This window comes from Rhinolophus ferrumequinum, chromosome 13 (assembly GCF_004115265.2).
Source record: "Rhinolophus ferrumequinum isolate MPI-CBG mRhiFer1 chromosome 13, mRhiFer1_v1.p, whole genome shotgun sequence".
Classification (NCBI taxonomy): Eukaryota; Metazoa; Chordata; class Mammalia; order Chiroptera; family Rhinolophidae; genus Rhinolophus; species Rhinolophus ferrumequinum.
The window spans coordinates 52,446,085-52,463,023 of record NC_046296.1 but is presented as its reverse complement, the minus strand read 5'-3'; the positions used below and the strand labels follow the sequence as shown (position 1 = coordinate 52,463,023).

At 46.8% G+C, this 16,939-nt stretch overlaps 1 protein-coding gene across 1 annotated transcript in view; it reads left to right on the top strand.

The window, feature by feature from the left end:
• Window positions 1-653: 653 nt before the first annotated feature.
• The window catches only part of PLB1 (phospholipase B1), a 138,815-nt gene continuing 122,529 nt past the window's right edge, over window positions 654-16,939 (top strand). Inside the window, 1 exon segment of the mRNA XM_033125525.1 lies at window positions 654-773. The gene's annotated coding sequence lies outside the window, so the exon portion shown is untranslated.

The window sequence follows — 16,939 nt, the reverse complement described above, 5'->3', positions numbered from 1 at the left end:
CAGGATCCAGGTGCTACGCTGAGTACTTCATACACCTGATTTCATTTAAACCCCACCTCTGTAAGGTATGGGTCATCCCTTTTTTGATAGACTGGAAAACAGGCTCAGAAGACATGAAGTGAGTTGCCCAGGGGCACACAGCTGCCAGGTGGCCAAGCAGAGGTAAAATCAGATGTCTCTAAGTCTGAAGTGCATATTCACGAGATGGATGGGGTTTGAGATGAATCTGGAGGGTGGGAAGGAGCTCGTCAGTTGAAGACGGGGGAAGGCACTGCAGGCTGAAGGTACAGCCTGAGCAGAGGTTGGCAGAGGTTGGGAGGCAATGTGGGACCAGAAACATGTGGTGAGCTCAGAGGGAGTCCTAGGGTAAGGCCAGAAGGAAAGGTTTGGGTGTATTGTGAAAGGCCTTTGGAGACTGGGCCAGGGACTTGTCCCCCTTCCAGAAGCCACCGAAGTCACTGGTAGAGGGAAGAGGCCCAATGATGAAAAGAAGACATGAGGACAGAAAAGGGAAGAGGAAACCAGACCATGGGGGAAGGAAGGCATGCTGGAGATATGGGCTGGAGTCAAGAGGAAAGGGGGAGGAGTTGCCTCCCTCATGTGGGCAGTGGAACTTCTTGGAGAAGAGCCGCCCAGAGACACTTGTCCTGGGCTGAAGGTGCAGCAGGGATACCTCAGGGAGGAGCTCAGCAGCACCCCCCACCCAGGGAAGGAGATCGAAAGGCTGCGCGTGAGGCCGATAGAAAGAAGAAAGGGGCTCGTGAACAGTCAAGGTGAGGAACGATCTTCTCTTGATTTGTTTTGGGGGACAAAGATGGAATAGGTCTGGTGAGAACCACACTGTCAACGTTTACCGTGTTTCCCCCAAAATAAGACCTAGCCAGACAATCAGCTCTAATACATCTTTTCGAGCAAAAATTAATATAAGATCCGGTCTTATTTTACTGTAAGACCGGGTCTTTAATATAATATAACATAACATAACATAACATAACATAACATAACATAACATAACATAACATAATATAATATAATAATATAATACAGGGTCTTATATTAATTTTTGCTCCAAAAGATGCATTAAAGCTGATTGTCTGGCTAGGTCTTATTTTCAGGGAAACACGGTAGACATTTTCCTCAGACCCAGCTCTGGCTGTGATGTGCGGGGAGTCTGTAAGTCTGTGTACCTTGTCAGGTCTGAAGTGACTTTTGGGGGTGCAGGTTCCTACAGGGTGATACCTGCTTTTGCTTGTCCCATGTGACATTGGACCTGTGGCACTAGCTATGCATTGGGCCAAGTTCTGTGCCCTGCACCCAGACTGAAGCAGCCGTGCCCATGACACCCAGTCAGATCTTCCAGGCCAACCCCTCATCGGTCGGCGCACAGCTGACCGCCATGCCTTTGCTGAAGCTCCTCCCGTCAGCATACATCACGTCTAGACCTGGCTCTTGGTTCACCTATTCCACGCAGGAGCCCTCAACCCCTCACTCTGCACTAGGCTGCTTTGTGTACACTTGTGCAATCTTTCCTCCTGTTCATGGCCTCTAGATTTTATTTTCCATCTATGTTCATCTGATCTCCCCAAAGAGATGGTAAGGTCGTGAGAATAAGGATCATATCTTCTATCTCTTCTGTCTCCCACATATCACCTAAATTTGGCTCAGAGAATGTTGAATGAGTGGAAATTCCACCTACATATGGGCCGTATGGCTCCAGGAATGTGACCCCAAAACATATCCAGAGGATGTGGTGAGATGCAGGCAGGGAACAGAGCCAGGGAGGAGCTGAAGCATGCCTCCGCCATGATGGTCCTCTGGAATGATGCTCAGCTGGGAGGGACCTTGGTGATGATTCTGCCCTTTTCCTCCCCTGAAAGGCAAAGAGAAGTCGCAGGTAGGACACAGGTGCCCAGGAGCACAGAGCTGAGCCAGGGCTCTGGGGAGCACCACCAAGTCCAGCAATGGTCCTTTGCTAAGACCCAGTTTTCCAGGCCTCAGACACTTTGCAGCAGCATCAGCATTTGGGAAACGCTCTTTTCTCCATGACACAAACCTGCAGTCATTGGGGTTTTCTCTTTCTAATCTCTATCCTCTCTCCCTAGGCAGATGTATCCACAAAAGCTGGAATGGCCCCTTCGGGCTTCCACATAGCTCTGGCCCAGAATTCTCTTCTGAGTGTCTGATCCATCTATCTTCCTTACTCTTTGGCATCTCTTAAGTGTCTGTCCTAAAGGTACGTCGCACTCAGTATGTCCAAGCTTGAAGCTGTGACTTCCCTTCCTCCAGAAGAACTCATCCTGCCCAGCGGTCCCTACTCAGTGCAGGAACCACGCCCCTGCCCTTGCACAGGCCAGACATCGAGGCATCACCTTTTCCCTCTTACATGGAACCCATCAGTTTTACTTCCTGAGTATCTCTTTTCCTACTTCTCTCCATCGCCACCTCACCAGCCTGTTTCAAGCCTCCTCCACCTCCTGCCTGGGCTCTCAGCTTCCTTCCTTGTCTCTCCACCGACCATTCCCCACCACACAACCATCAGTCGTCTTTTTAAAACATTGAGCAGATCTTGTCCCTTCGCCTCTTAAAACCCTTTCTTGGCTTCTTGCTTCTCTTAGGGTAAAGGCCCAGATGTTAGCAAGGCCTACGTGACCTCGAATGGCCGCACCCTGCCTCTCCTGCCCTCACCTCTGCTCTGCAGCAACCTGCCCTTTTCCTTCGTGGAATTCCTCAAGATTTCACAGAGCCTTGAAATGGAAGAGGCCCCCGGTCACATGTTTCCACAGTCTCACTCGTAACACTCTTTAATTAGGATTTCTCTCTCTACCTGCCTAGAGTATAAGTTCCATGGATCAGGGGCCTGACCTGGCACATAGAAGCAGTTCAGGAAGTATGTGTCCCTCCTTAGGCCTCGCTCAGGAATCACGCTCCCGGGTTCTGGTCCCCGAGCTACAGGACAAAAGCAAGTTGTCCCTGTCCTGGTTAAGGTGTGAACACCTGGGCCCAGCATTGGAGGCGGTGGACAGGGGCTGAGAGGGACTGGAGGTGATGGTCACAGGGAAAGAAAAGAGACAATGACCAAGAGATTTGGTCTTGAATTGGGGGCAGAATTGTTTTATTTCCTGGCAACATGAGACAGGGGGAAGGAGAGTCCACACTGAGCCTTTATCACGAGATGGGTGGCCCTTATGTTCTCTTTAAATCATTGTCACACGTTGGCGACTCAGTCAAATCCTCTGTCAGGAGCCCTGCTTACTGGGGCAATTACAGAGAGCCTGAGAGCCTTTTCAGCAGGTGGGGTTCTACCTGCAGGCGAAGCTAAGAGGGGCTAAGACAGAAAAGGCTCCCCGTTCTGTGCTTAGCACAGTTAGAGCAGGGTTTTTCTTAGCCCGCAGGGAGGAAGCAGAATGTTACCAGGTGCTGCTATTCCAGGGCCCCTTGGGCAGGATGGGCTCCTAGGCGGGGCCCATACGACACACAGGGTCTTGTATTTGGAAGATTTGGAACACTGGTGAAGAGCTTGCGTGACATCTGAGTTTTGAAATCTTCCAATGGGGCAGGGGCAATGTGCAGATCCTACAAGCTGGGCTGCAGCATGAAACACAAACAGAGAAAGGCTTGACTCCTGGAGGAGGCTCAGTTCACGTGTGTGGAAGCACAGCTAGGTTACTAACCCAAATAAGCCAGGGAAAACCCAGGTGATCACTTTGCTGAGCTCTGGACACATGGCACAAGCAGAAATTCTTATCAGCCCCTGCAAACCTTTCTTTGGAGGCATTCTTCTCTGCAGGGAAAACCGCAGGCAGCTCCCATCCGTTTTTAGTCCTTCTCATGTAAAATACCTAGCCCTGTAGGATAACAAAACTGCAAGCTCTGTTCTGTTGAAAATGTCTCCTCCACCCAGGCAGTCTGGGGAGGCTGTGGGGGGCAGAGAAAAATAGCTTGTTCTCTTTCCACCTGCTTTCCCTCTTCTGGGGGAGCTAGGCTGCTCCAGGGTGGAGGGCTCAGGCAAGAAAGGGGAGGGCGGGCAAGGAAGGGTCTGCTTGCCTTTACGGCTGTGTGTGGCATTGTGCCCTCAGGTAGGCAGACTGCAAAGCTAGGTTTTCTCGTGGGGGCCTCTGTGGTCACGTTGGAGCCTCTCCTAGCCCTGAGGTTCTTTGACCTAGAGTTCTCGGACACAGGCCACACCTCCTCGGCCCAGTCACACAGGATCTCTGGCTCCACCAGTCCTCACTTGGTCTTACAGGGTCGTCTTCTGCAGGTGGTCTATATCTGCCTTCCACACTTGTCCTTGCTCCACCAAACCCTGTGTGATATTGTGGTTTATAATAAGAAATATACCGGGGGTGCCAAAAAAATGTATACAAGTGGATACTTTGGTCAACGTTGCTCAAGCAGCAGTTTGCCATAATCAGAAGTGTCTGGACGCTGATGGGAACCACTTTGAGCACCTCTGGTGATTGTAGAAGTCAAACATGACTTGTATTCATCTTTTGTTATTGGTATATATTATTACAATTTTCACACAGTTTTCCTTTTTTAAAATGTGTGTCCATTTTTTGGGCACCCTTTGTATATTTGGTCTTTTTCCAGGCAACGGGCTCTAAAACCCTTGGAATTTCAGAAGTGAGGAGCACAATAAGGGCGTCACTTGTTATGTTAATGAGGTGACTTTTGGAAAGCTCCTAAGTGACCAAAGGCTAAACCTAAAGTCGCCAAGGGAACAAACCATAGGATCAGAGGGATGGAACTTGCAGTCCTAGCCCTGCCCTACAGCACCTCTGGGAAGGAGAAGGGACTGGAGATCGAGTTCAGTCACCGGTGGCCAATGATTTAATCAATCATGCCTGTGTAATGAAGCCTTCACAAAATTCCAAAAGGATGGGCTTCGGAGAGCTTCTGGGTTGGTGAACACATGGAGATTTGGGGAGAGGGATGTGCCTGGAGAGAGCATGGAAGCTATGTGTCCCTTCCCTCGTGCTTGCCCTCTGCATCTCTTCCATCGGGCCATTCCTGATGATATCCTTTTATAATAAACGGGTAAACAGTAAGTAAACTGTTTTCCTGATTTCTGTGAGCCGCTCTAGCAAATTAATCAAACCCCAGCCAGGAGGGGGTGGTGAGAGCCGCTGATTTATAGTGGGTTGGTCAGAAGCTGAGATGACAATTTGAACTTGTGATTGGTGTCTGAAGTATGTGTGGGGGGAGTCTTATGGGACTAAGCCCTTCACCTGACAGTGTCAGAGTTGAGTCGAATTGTAGGACACCCCGCTGGAGTCACAGAACTGCTTGGTGTGGGAAGGGAACCTCCACACATCTGGTGCCAGAACATCTGGTGGTCCTAGTGTGAGAGCCAAGGAGACACTCAGAAACGAGAGGTTTCCCAACACTCTGGAAGCTCAGGCCCTTCTGTCCTCGACAATTTTCCTCAATTCTTGTCTTCTTGAAAGAAAGAACTCAGTCAAGAGACAAAAGTCAAGCAAGCAGGAGACAGCAAGTTTCTTAGCAAAGCAAGTACACTCTGAGCGTGGAACAGGCTGAGCCGAGGGTGGGTAGCAGCACAATGTTTCTGGGACCCTAGCCTCACATCCTATAGATCGAGTTACCCTCCTCCCCACCTTTTCCTGTTTTTCTCCTCATCCTGCAGTCTCCTTCATCACAGTGTGTTTGTACTAGCCCAAGTTTTTGTTCTGGCTGCTGGCTTCCTGGGTTTGTAACAGGACATTGATGATGCCAGCAGGTTACCTGTGATGGCCCCTTAGTTCCTTTTCCTCCTGCTCATGTCTACCTTCCTACCTACTCTGTCACTTCCAAGGCACTCTCTCTTTTCCCAGGCACTCCCTCTCACACTGAGGCTTTCAGGGGTCAGACACCACTTCTTGCGCTCCTCAAGCTCCCCGGGACACCTGTCAAATTCTGTGAGATCTCCTACCCTCATAGGTCTCCTACCCTTCTGGCGGGAGGATGGGGGTGATACACAGCCCACAGATAACTTCTCTTCAGAGAAAGCCTGATGATGTGCCTCTTCAATGTCCTGAGGAACTGGAGGTGAAGCCCGGGCTGATGTTGGCACGATTGATACCTCAGACTCTTACTCAAACAACATTGGGCATCTAGCATCCCGAGGTAGGGTGCAGTGTGTTTGGCACCTACTGAATTGTCCTTGGCCTTTCGGGGCTCTGCCTAGATGCCAAGACAAAAGGAAGAGTCATTTGTGTCCTCCAATTTCATGAACATCATAAAAGTCAAGGATGAGTTGAAAAAAAAAAAAGTTGGGGCAGGAGAGTAAGGCAAGTATAGGGAGAGAATCCAGAGCAGGAGAGGCACAAACAGATGTTGGAAAGGGGAGCGGTGTGGATGGAAGCCACAGAGAGGACAGTAACCTGATATTGACATGGCACCGTGAGCCCCCAAAAGAGTCTCATTTCCTTTTGTTGACTCTTTCATCAACACTGGGGGAGGATATTAATACCCATTTTAGAGATGAGATGGGAAAACTGAAGCTCCCAAATGCAAGGGACCCATAAGGCAAGTATTTGGGTGTCAATCTAAGTTAATCAGTACATCTCCTAGAAGGTCCCAATTGTTTTCCCCTTTAAAAATAATTTCTACTTAAATGGGTATTATTGGAATATATTCTCCATGTTAAAAAGATAAATAAAACTTTAATGATAAATGTAAAGACCCCTTTGACCACCAGCCCTTAAGCAGTGGTCATATGGTAACCGTTGGTATGACCTTTGAAATATCCTTATAGGGCTTTTCCTCTATAACCCCCTCCACACACACACCTGCTCACATATATATACACAGATGTAGCTTCCCATTGGAAAAATGTAGTATTTTATTGGTTGTTTTTTTGAGAAAAGATCTCTCACTGTACATACCTTTGGCTCCTTCATTTCTTCATTCATCATTATACCCTGAAAAGTGTTCGTTAGGAAACACTGACCAACCCCATTCTTTTTTGTTACTGTGTAATATGGTATTTCACCAGCTTGTTTAGTCACTCCCCGCTTTGTGAGTCATTAAAGAGTTTCTAATATTTCAAATAACAGGTGCATTGTTTAAAAGAACTGCAACGTTGCAGGAATCTGTGTAGGCAAGTCTCAGTACTGAAGAGGGACTCTGATCAGACTTACTTGGTAATGAGAAGGGACAGGAGTCAGGGTGATGGGGAAAGCTCTGCATCAGCAGTCAGGTTGCCTGAGTTTGAGGCCACTTCCCTTCTCTGGGCTTCTGTGTCCCCTTCTCTACAACAAAAGGGTTTTGATGCCAGTGGTTCTCAGCCCTAGTTACTCATCTGAATCACCTGGGGAGCTCTAAATAAACAAACAAAAAAAGAAACAACAACAACAACAACAACAAAAAAACAGTGCCTGGGCCCCATTGATTTATTGGTCTGGGACAGGGCTCTTTCACAGGTCACATTAGGCGACTCTAATATGCAGCCAGGTCGGAGAGCCACTGTTCTAGATCAAGGCTTCTCAAACTCTAAAGTGCCCACAGAACACGTGGGGACCTTCTGAAGCTGCACTTCCTGGTTCGGTAGGTCTGGGCTGAGCCTGAGAAGATTCCACCTTTGTAAAAAGCTCCCAGATGACACCAGTATCGCTGTTTCTAGACCGTATTTTGAGCAGGAGATTAGATTCTCTAAGTTCTCTTTCAATTCTAATGTCCTTTTTGACCACCCTTTTTCCATACTGACCCTCAGCCAACTAATGTAGCGTGTGCCTGAGAACTGAGCTGCAAAACAGAATGAATGGTTCCCAAGGACCGTGCAGGGCAGCTGGGAAGCCCAGGGGTTTGGTCCCAGCTGTGGGTATATCAGGCCCAGAAGACAGCAGGCAGAGGGTTGGCCGGGCTTGTGAGGTCTAGCTCCAAAGTAGGTACTCCTGTATCAGCCATAATTTAGGCAACAGTTGGCCCAGGGGCCTTCAAGAGGAGGCCATAGTTTCCAATCAGGCCATCTGAGCCAAGCTGCAAGGAATTCAGGGCAGGTCCTGGGAGGAGGCCGGCCTCTAGGCAACTATATCAGATACCAGGAAGGGGGTTTCCCGAACAAGATAAGGTAGCATAAACCCAGTCTTTTTTTCCAGTGTCCCTTCTGTTTACAATATTTATAGACATCTCTAGCAATGGGGGGTCAATTAGAATTAGGACCACCCAATTGTTTTCCCTGCAAAGCCATGCGTTTATTTTGAGTTTTATATTGTTTTTGTTCCGAAGTCCTTTTAAACTATCCACTAGATGTTATAGTTTAGACAGTGAGGCTATCTTCCATTCTACCTTTTGCTTACAAAAAACTCTCCGATTTTCAGTTTAACCCATTTACAAAAAGAGATGAGTAGACTGCTGTTACATCAGCTTGGAGACTGACTCCTGAATCTTGTTGGAAGTTAATTTCTAGTCTGTCCCTAAAATCTTCTTTCGATTCATCTTTTCTCTGCTTACAAGACTGAATTAAAACTCAGTCAGTTTTTTTGTTATTTAATTTTTAAATAAATTTTTATTTTTAGAGCAGTTTTATCTTCACAGCAAAATTGAAAGTACAGAGAGTTCCCACATAGTCGGTGTCCACACTCAACCCTGCCACACCCTCACAGCCACCCCGACTTTCAACATCCTGCACCAGAGTGTACATTTGTTATACTCTACTTCAGTGAACCTACTTCAATACATTATCACCCAAAGTCCACAGTTTACATTAGAGGTTACTTTTGGTGTGGTACATTCTATGGGTTTTGACAAATGTATAAAGTCATGTATCCACCATTATAGCATTATACAGAAATAGTTTCACTGCGCTAGAAATCCTCTGTGCTCTACCTATTCATCCCTCCTTCCCACCAACCCCTATCTATAGTTTTGCCTTTTCTAGAATGTCATATAATTGGAATGATAAAAGATTCTGTCTTCAGTTTGGCTTTTTCCACTTAGTAAAATGCATTTAAGATTCCTCTACATCTTTCCATGGCTTGATCCCTCATTTCTTTTTAGCACTGAATAATAGTCCATTGTCTGGATGTACCACAGTTTATTTACCCATCCAACTACTGAAGGACATCTTGGTTGCTTCCAAGTTCTGGCAATTATGAATGAAGCTGCTATAAACATCTATGTGCAAGTTTTTGTGTAGACATATTTTCAACTCTTTTGGGCAAATACCAAGAAGTAGTTGCAGGACAGTACAGTAAAAGTATGTTTAGTTTTATAAGAAACTGCCACATTATCTTTCAAAATGGCTGCACCATTTTGCATTCCTACCAGAAGTCAACGAGAGTTCCTGTTGCTCCACATCCTCGCTAGCTTTTGGTGTTGTCAGTGTTTTGGATTTGGCCACTTTAATAGGCGTGTAGTGTTATCTCATTATTGTTTTAATTTGCATTTCCCTAATAACATATGATATGGAGCATCTTTTCATGCACTCATTTGCCAACTGTGTGTCTTCTTTGGTGAGGTGTTTGTTCAGGTCTTTTGCCCATTTTTTTTTTTAAAATCAGGTTGTTCATGTTCTTCTTGTTGAGTTTTAAGAATTCTTTGTATATTTTGGATAACAGTCCTATATCAGATATCTCTTTTGTAAATATTTTCGCTCTGTTTGTGGCTTATCTTATCATTCTCTTGATTGCAATAATTTTTTACAGGGAAGTTCCCAGAAATCACTTTTAGTAAATTCTGACCTGTTTCTGGACTCTTTCAAAGCCTGCTGGTTTCGCATGCATGCTGGGATCCCTTAAGTCTGACCTTGGATTAGTCTATTTTGCCTTTTTTATTGATAATTTAGCATTTGATCTTCCTACCAACATGTGAACTAGTTGGCAGAGATCTGGCAGACCTGAGTTATAGCCCCCTGGGAGATTCTGAATTTTTCAGTAAAGAGGTGTCTGTCTTGTCAGGGTTTGGGGAAATCTTGGACAATAACTATTAGTTCTGCTGAGAACAGAGTTTAAACTCTGTGGTAGAAGGCATGTGTGATTCTCAAACAAGATGCACTTTTAAAGGAAACTGATGTTTGGGGGATGGAGGGGGCTTGTTAAGAAAAGACAAAGGATCCAGGAGAGGGGAAGGAAGAGGTAGAGGGGTAAAGGGACTGGGGTCAGATCCGTCTGGGAGTGGAAGAGGGGGGCTGGTGAAGAATAAGGGGTGCTAGAGGGTTTAACGAAGAAGGCAGTTTTATTTCAAGTAGTGTTTATACTTTAAGTCATCAGGTACCTTGTTTAAATTTGTCAAAAAAAATTCTTTAAAGAATTGGAGTTCTATTTAGAAGCATCAGGGTACCAATCAAAAAGTGCTGCTCAATGGGCCTGAGGAATTTTATTCTGTTTTGTTCTAAGGCACCTCTCAAATGAACAGTTCTAGTTAAGTGTTCCCCAAACTGTCCATTGAAAGTCCAAATCATTCTTAGTAAAGTTCTGCCATTTAACCCTTTCACTGCGTTAATTGATTTCAAGTTTTTTTTCCAAATGTGTCAAAAATCCACAAAAAATAAAAAGTTGATATTTTGACTATTTTATGCATATATACTCAAACTCCGCAGTAGAGGGAAAAATTCTTTTGAGCGTGTAGGGTAAACTCGAACGCTGCAGTCAGTGGATTGTAAATATTCATTCGGATATATCTGAATGTCACAGCAAAGGAGTTAAAGAAATGTAAGAGTTATAATGGTAATGGGACACCTGAAAAAGGCAGTTTTTCCCAGAGGGGGACATAGGTTAGATGGCCCCCAGAGATGACTCTGGGTTACAGTGGGTTGAAAGTTCCAGACAGTTGAAGTCGCTCGTACAAACATGTGTCTTGGGCCCCTGACGTAAGGGTCTGTGACCTCTGAATACAAACACAACGATCTGAGTCCCTGGCAGGTAGCATATATCAGGGAGAGGATGCCGTCTCTGAATCAAAACCAACTCTCAGGATAAATAGCCAGGACGGGAGGACAATCTTACCTGATTTTATTGGTGACCCACAGCAAAATTTGTCCTCAGAGAGTGCTGGTCTGGAGAGAAGTGCCAACGCTGCAGACTGTGGCGCTGGCTCAAACAGCCAACTTACAGGACCAGTGCGTTCCACTCTGTGACCCTCTTCCTCATGACAAAATAAAACGTGACGACTGGGACAAAACAAAGGGAAAAGCAGAAGTAAATCGCCAAGGATGCAGCCCTGAAGGGGAACATTAACCAAATATAAATACCCAAGATTTGACAAATGAATAAAACAGCCAAGGAACTCAACACAAAGAGAGCAGAGTTGAGGGCTGGCTGGAAATTGAAATGTAGGAATCATTGCTGCAGAGATTTTATATGAAGCCATTGGCGGGAGAGAAGGGAAGATCACCTTGAGAGACAGAGAGAAGGAGGATGGTCCAGGCCAGAATCCTGAGGAGCTCCAGCCACACAGGAGCTGGCCAAGGAGGCTGAGAAGGAACACCCAGAGAGAAGAAACCAGGGAACTGGAAGCATGGAGGCCAAGGGCAGAGTGTTCCAAGAATAGGAGTAGAGGTCAGCTGTCAAATGCTGCTGAGATGTCAAGTAAGATGAGGCCTGAGGACCTTACTGTCCATGTGGTCTTTTTGATGTGGATGATATTTCATGGGCAGTGAGACTCAAGGGGCCTTGGTGGGCATCACACTTGGACTAGATCCAAGGTCTACAGTGACAACAGGTCAGGCTGGATCTGAGTCACAGCACCAAGATTACAGTGAGAAATCAAACAAAACCTGAGATAATATTAACCATGGCTGTTTGTTTATAAACGTGCAGCTAGAAGGGAACCATCTGCAGTTGCTTTCATTTCAGCAGCGGTTCAGAGGTGTCTCAAAGGGGAGTAAGTTTAAAAAAAAAAGAAAGAGGCAATACTGACAGTGTATGATTGGCAAGCAGTCTATTAGGAGGCCTTTCAGAAACAGGGGAGCTTTGGATTGGCCTTCAAGTACATTTGGCTATCCTTGATTGTTCACTATCCATCATTTACAAGACTGGGTAATTTTCAGGTTTTCTTTTTTAGGAGGATTATTTTAAGAGATTTCTTAACTCTGGGGGAAGGGGTGTAAGAAGATATCTGGGTCAGGCAGAGGTCAAACAGGGCTCTCCTCTTCCTTTGTGTAGCAATGTGTTGTTCTTGGTCCCAAGAAAGCAATTCTGGGGACACAGTTTCCTACTGTGTGCAAAGCTGCTGTGTTAGGGAATGTGCAGGCAGTTACAAAGGTGAATGAAGCATTGGCCATAACCTTTGCAGCAAAGGAGACAGCTCCAATGGAACAATGTTTTGTGGAGTTATCGTTGTTCAATTTGTTGTAAATTCCAGGGGAGATTTCCAGAGGCTCACCTCACGCCGCCATTTTGATGATGTGTTAAACCATCTGCTCAGAACAATGTTTTGATCACTGACAAGATAATGTAAGTGATGTCACGGAGCAACAGAGAGGCCAGGAGTAGTTAATCAACTGAGGGAGGACTTGCTTCTGTGTACCAAAGGCCCTGGAGGAGTGCCTGGAATGAGGCTGCGTATTTTCATCCGTGTAGCAATTGTTGAGCACTTGCTGATGTCAGGCCCTGTGCTAAGTGCTGGGGACACAGCCGCGGACCACTTGGTCCTTGTCCTCCTGGAGCTCATAGTCAGACAGACAGGATAGCTTTTGAACAAATAATTACAAATGTGCTGAGTATTGGAGAAGCACAGAAAACCAGGGGTACATGAGACTCTTACATTGACTGGGCTAGAGAAAGCATGTCATAATTATGAAATAGTTTAACTAAGCCTGGAAGGCGAGTTAGTGAGGCCGGGATGTAGCAAGGGGATTGGTGTGGCCTGAGAGTTCCAGGCAGAGGGAACAGCATGTGTTAGCCTCTGAGGTAGCAAAAAAGGATGACATGTTTTAGGAAGTGAAAGGAACCCAGTGAGCCTGGGGTCAGAGAAGAAGGGGAGAATGGGGCTTGAAGCTGAAGAGGAGGAGGACATGCAAAGCCTTATAAGCCATACTAAGATGGTTGGACTCTGTCCATGGGCAGTGGGAAGCTGTTGAAGGGTTTTATACAAAACTGTGACATTGGATTTGCACTTGGAAAAGACCATTTAGGCTGCCGTGTGGGGAAAAAAATCGACTGGAACAAGCAGAAGCAGCTATTGCAGCCCTTCAGGGAAGCAAAGATGGCAGCTTGGGCCCAGGTTGGGGTGGTGAAGACGTAGAATGGTGAGTGGTTTCATGAGGCGATTTAGGATATAGAATTTATGGGACTCAGCAATTGATGATTTGTTGGGGCCAAGGAGAGGAAGTTTTCAAAGGTCATTTCCGGGTCTGTCTAGAACAACTGTTGCCATTTCCTGTAGGGGTGCAAATGAGTAGGGGAAGATCCTACCTTTAATTTTTAACTCCTTGAGTGTGAGGTGCCTATGAAACATCAAAGTGGAGATGCTGAGTCAGTGAATGAGTTCATGGGGTTTGAAGGTTAGATGAAAGGGCTGGCTGGAAATTGAAATGTAGGAATCATTGCTGCATGGATTTTAAATGAAGCCATGGAGGGTGGGAGTAGATCACCTTGAGAGACAGAGAGAAGGAGGGTGGTCCAGGCCAGAGTCCTGAGGAGCTCCAGCAGCAGAGGAAGAGCTGGCCAAGGAGGCTGAGAAGGAAGAACAAGAGAGAAGAAACCAGGGAACTGGAAGCATGGAGGCCAAGGGCAGAGTGTTCCAAGAATAGGGGTAGAGGTCAGCTGTCAAATGCTGCTGAGATGTCAAGTAAGATGAGGTCTGAGGACCTTACTGTCCACTGGAGTGAACAAACTGTTGACCTTAGAACATTTCTGGTAGGTCGGTGGGGGCAGAAGCCACACTGAGGGGGGTAGAGACAAGTGAGTAGAAGGGGTTTTAAAAGGTCATCCTTGGATGGGTGGGGATTGGGGCAGCCAACCTGCAGGGATTGGTACAGGCATCCAGGTAAGAGATGTTAAAGTTCCAGAACTTGGAGCCTCACTCTAGTTAAGAAATCATGGATCTCAGTGTCAACAGAAAGGAACAATTGGCTCAAGGTGGCTCCCAGAGGCAAAGAAGAAAGTGAATGGGAAGGAGAAGCAGCCATCTGGGACCCCACAGAGAACATGCCTAGATGCCAGCCTCTCTCTGAAGAGCCTACGATTAAGGTCCACGTCCCTGTGTGTTCCTGGTCACACGTGCCCCGTGGAGGCCTCTAAGGGTCAATTAAGAAACAAACTGAAATGAACAAAAGTAAGGAAGTGCTGTGTTTTGGATTAACAGAACTGGCCTTTGGAGTAGAAAACCCAGTATTAAAAATTCATCTGCACCAGCTGCTTTCTGTCGATCTGGGGCAAGTTTCTAAACATTTCTGTGGATTATGAAACAGAGGCTGTTTTCAGAAATGTTGTATGAGAAAACATTTTAGTATGAGAAAATGTGCATGGATTAGAATGGAGGAAGTATGGAATTTTCCTTTTCCTCGGGTTTTCCCTTCTGGGTGCTACCCCTCCAGTTATGGACAAGGCCTTTCCTGAATCCCTGAAGGAAAAAGGAACGAGTGTTTGACCTACGTCTGCTGGCAGTGCCCAGAGGCAGAGGCGCACAGGTACTCCCTGGGAAACAGATCCTGAGGTGACAAAGCTCCTCAGTGCTGTGCCCAATCCAGCCTGGCTGTCCCGATGGCTGGAGCTCAGATCAGATCTGCCCCCTTGGCCCAGCCTGGCCCAGCAGGCCTATATGCTTCTGGGCCGTGCGACAGAAGGCCAGCCCTCACCCTAGGTGGCACCATCAAAGGTAAACAGAAGGCCTGCCCAGGTTGCTGGCAAAGCAAACACATTTATGTATCATCATCATTGTTAAAGCTAATGTTAATGGCACGTGTGTGTGGCAGTGTGTGGGCCAGCTGGTGACGTCACGCCACAGCAATCCCCTGCCCCATAGCCAAACGCCCAGGGCCCCATCCTGGAGCAGCAACGTGGATGGAAGGATGTCCCCAGCCGGTGGTAGGGATGCTCTCTTCCTTCCCAGACCCCCTGCTCTGAACACAGGCCAGGGAGACATGCGGGCTCAGAGCGTGATGACTGGGGCTGTGGGAGCAAGGGGCCTCCCAGCATAGTCTGAAGCATGTGCTATTTGTTCCCTGGAAAGACTGGGAGACTTTGATTATTCCCTTTGGATTTGAAGAACAGATCACAACTCTCGTGGACAGGATGCAAAGGGAATTGAGTGCGGGAGAGATGATCCACATCACAGAAGTTCCCTTGGGATCCCCCTGGTGGGCAGAGTCCTCTCACACCACTTCTCTCCCCAGAGCACTCTGTGGGCCCTGCCACGTGGGTCTCAGCTATGGAAGATCCGGGGGAGAGCTTCACCCTTGTGCCAGGGCTACGGGCCACACTGGGTGGCCTGTCTCCATGGGACTGCCCCCTTCCCAGAATGGAGAGTGGGCCCTGGGCTTTATGTGGGTGTCTGCTAATGCTGAGTCTGTGCCTTGGCAGCAGAGATGGAACCCCCTACATCCCTTAGTTAGAAGCGCTACCCAGCCCTGGGTCCAAGGGAGCAGGGGCCCTCAGCCCAGGCTGCACATCAGAATCCATCAGTGAACTTTAAAAAGGTCCTGTGCTCAAGCCCCATCCTAGACCAATTAATTCAGAATGTCTGAGGGCGAAGCCCAGGCATTTTTCCTAAAAGCTCCCCAGGTGATTCCAATATGCAGCCAGGCCTGAGGACCACTGTGTGCACGGATAATGGTGTTCTTCTTGATATTCTTCTCTTCTTGGAGGAAGAGCTGTGAGCCGTGAGCCTCAGTGTTGCTTCTCCAATGTTTTTCTACCATCACACTTCATGGTATTGGGGCAATGTGTCTCTCTCTTTTTTCCTTAGTTTTCTATCCTAAAATGTGATTTGTATTCCTTTTGTCTTTTCTATTCTGTTGTGTTGAGCTGATCTTTTTATAGTAGTCTTGGTCTTTTTCCTTTTATTCTACCTTTCATATATTTATTGATTTATCATCCAACGTTTAATGAATGCCTGCTATGATAGGTAGTGTGCTAGCTGCTGGGGATGTAGCAAGAACAAGAAGGCCAGGCCTCGTGGAGTGCGTGTTCTACGGGGATTTGCCCTGTCATTCTTTCTCTTTCCTCTTTTTTTCTGGGACATTTGAAATTTGTATGTTTTTATAGAAATACATTGCTGGTCCCTTCTTCATTTTGTCTCTTTTGCACTCCTCAATTAAGCTCTTCTTGTCTTAAGTGTATTGATTATAAACAAAGCCTGTACCCAAGGGAAATGAAATCTGCTCAGTTACTTATATTGGACAGTGTTTTGTATGTGTGTGTGTGTGTGTGTGTGTGTACACACAGGTCTTGTGTATGCATGGGGACACTGGCATCTGGAGAACCTTTGGGTTTAGAGATTCCTAATCCATGCCTGCTTTTACTCCTGTGACTGGGATGGGTCTTAGAGAACATAGACGTGGCTAAACCAGTTAAATCTTTGCCCCTGGAGAGTAGTCAACCAATGATGAGGATTTATTGAGGGCCTTGTATGTGCAGGACACTGAGCTAGATGCTGTCTGGTGGGGAAGTGTTCGTACTGAGTCTGAGTTTTCCCCAGATTCGTGCCTGAGAAACCACAAGCCCAAAAAACACACCAGGTGTCTGAGTGTGACATGGGTTTATTGAGACATAGATGGTGGGGAGTCTCCAGTGGTGGCCAGCCAGAGGGCAAGTTACCTACACGCAGGCAGAAAGAAGCAAGGTTATACGGGGACAGTAAAACAGAGCATTTCATGGGAGAAATCATCTGGCAGGCCCTGAATCCCAAGAAGCCGGGAGACCTTGACTGGCAGCCAGTGTACAGAGCTGGCTGTGAGATAAGCAGTGTTCCCATGTTGCTGGGAGACCTTGACTGCTTGCTAGCTTATCTGCCTGTGAGCCAGGATCCCTACATGAAAGGTTCTGACGGTGCCAAGATG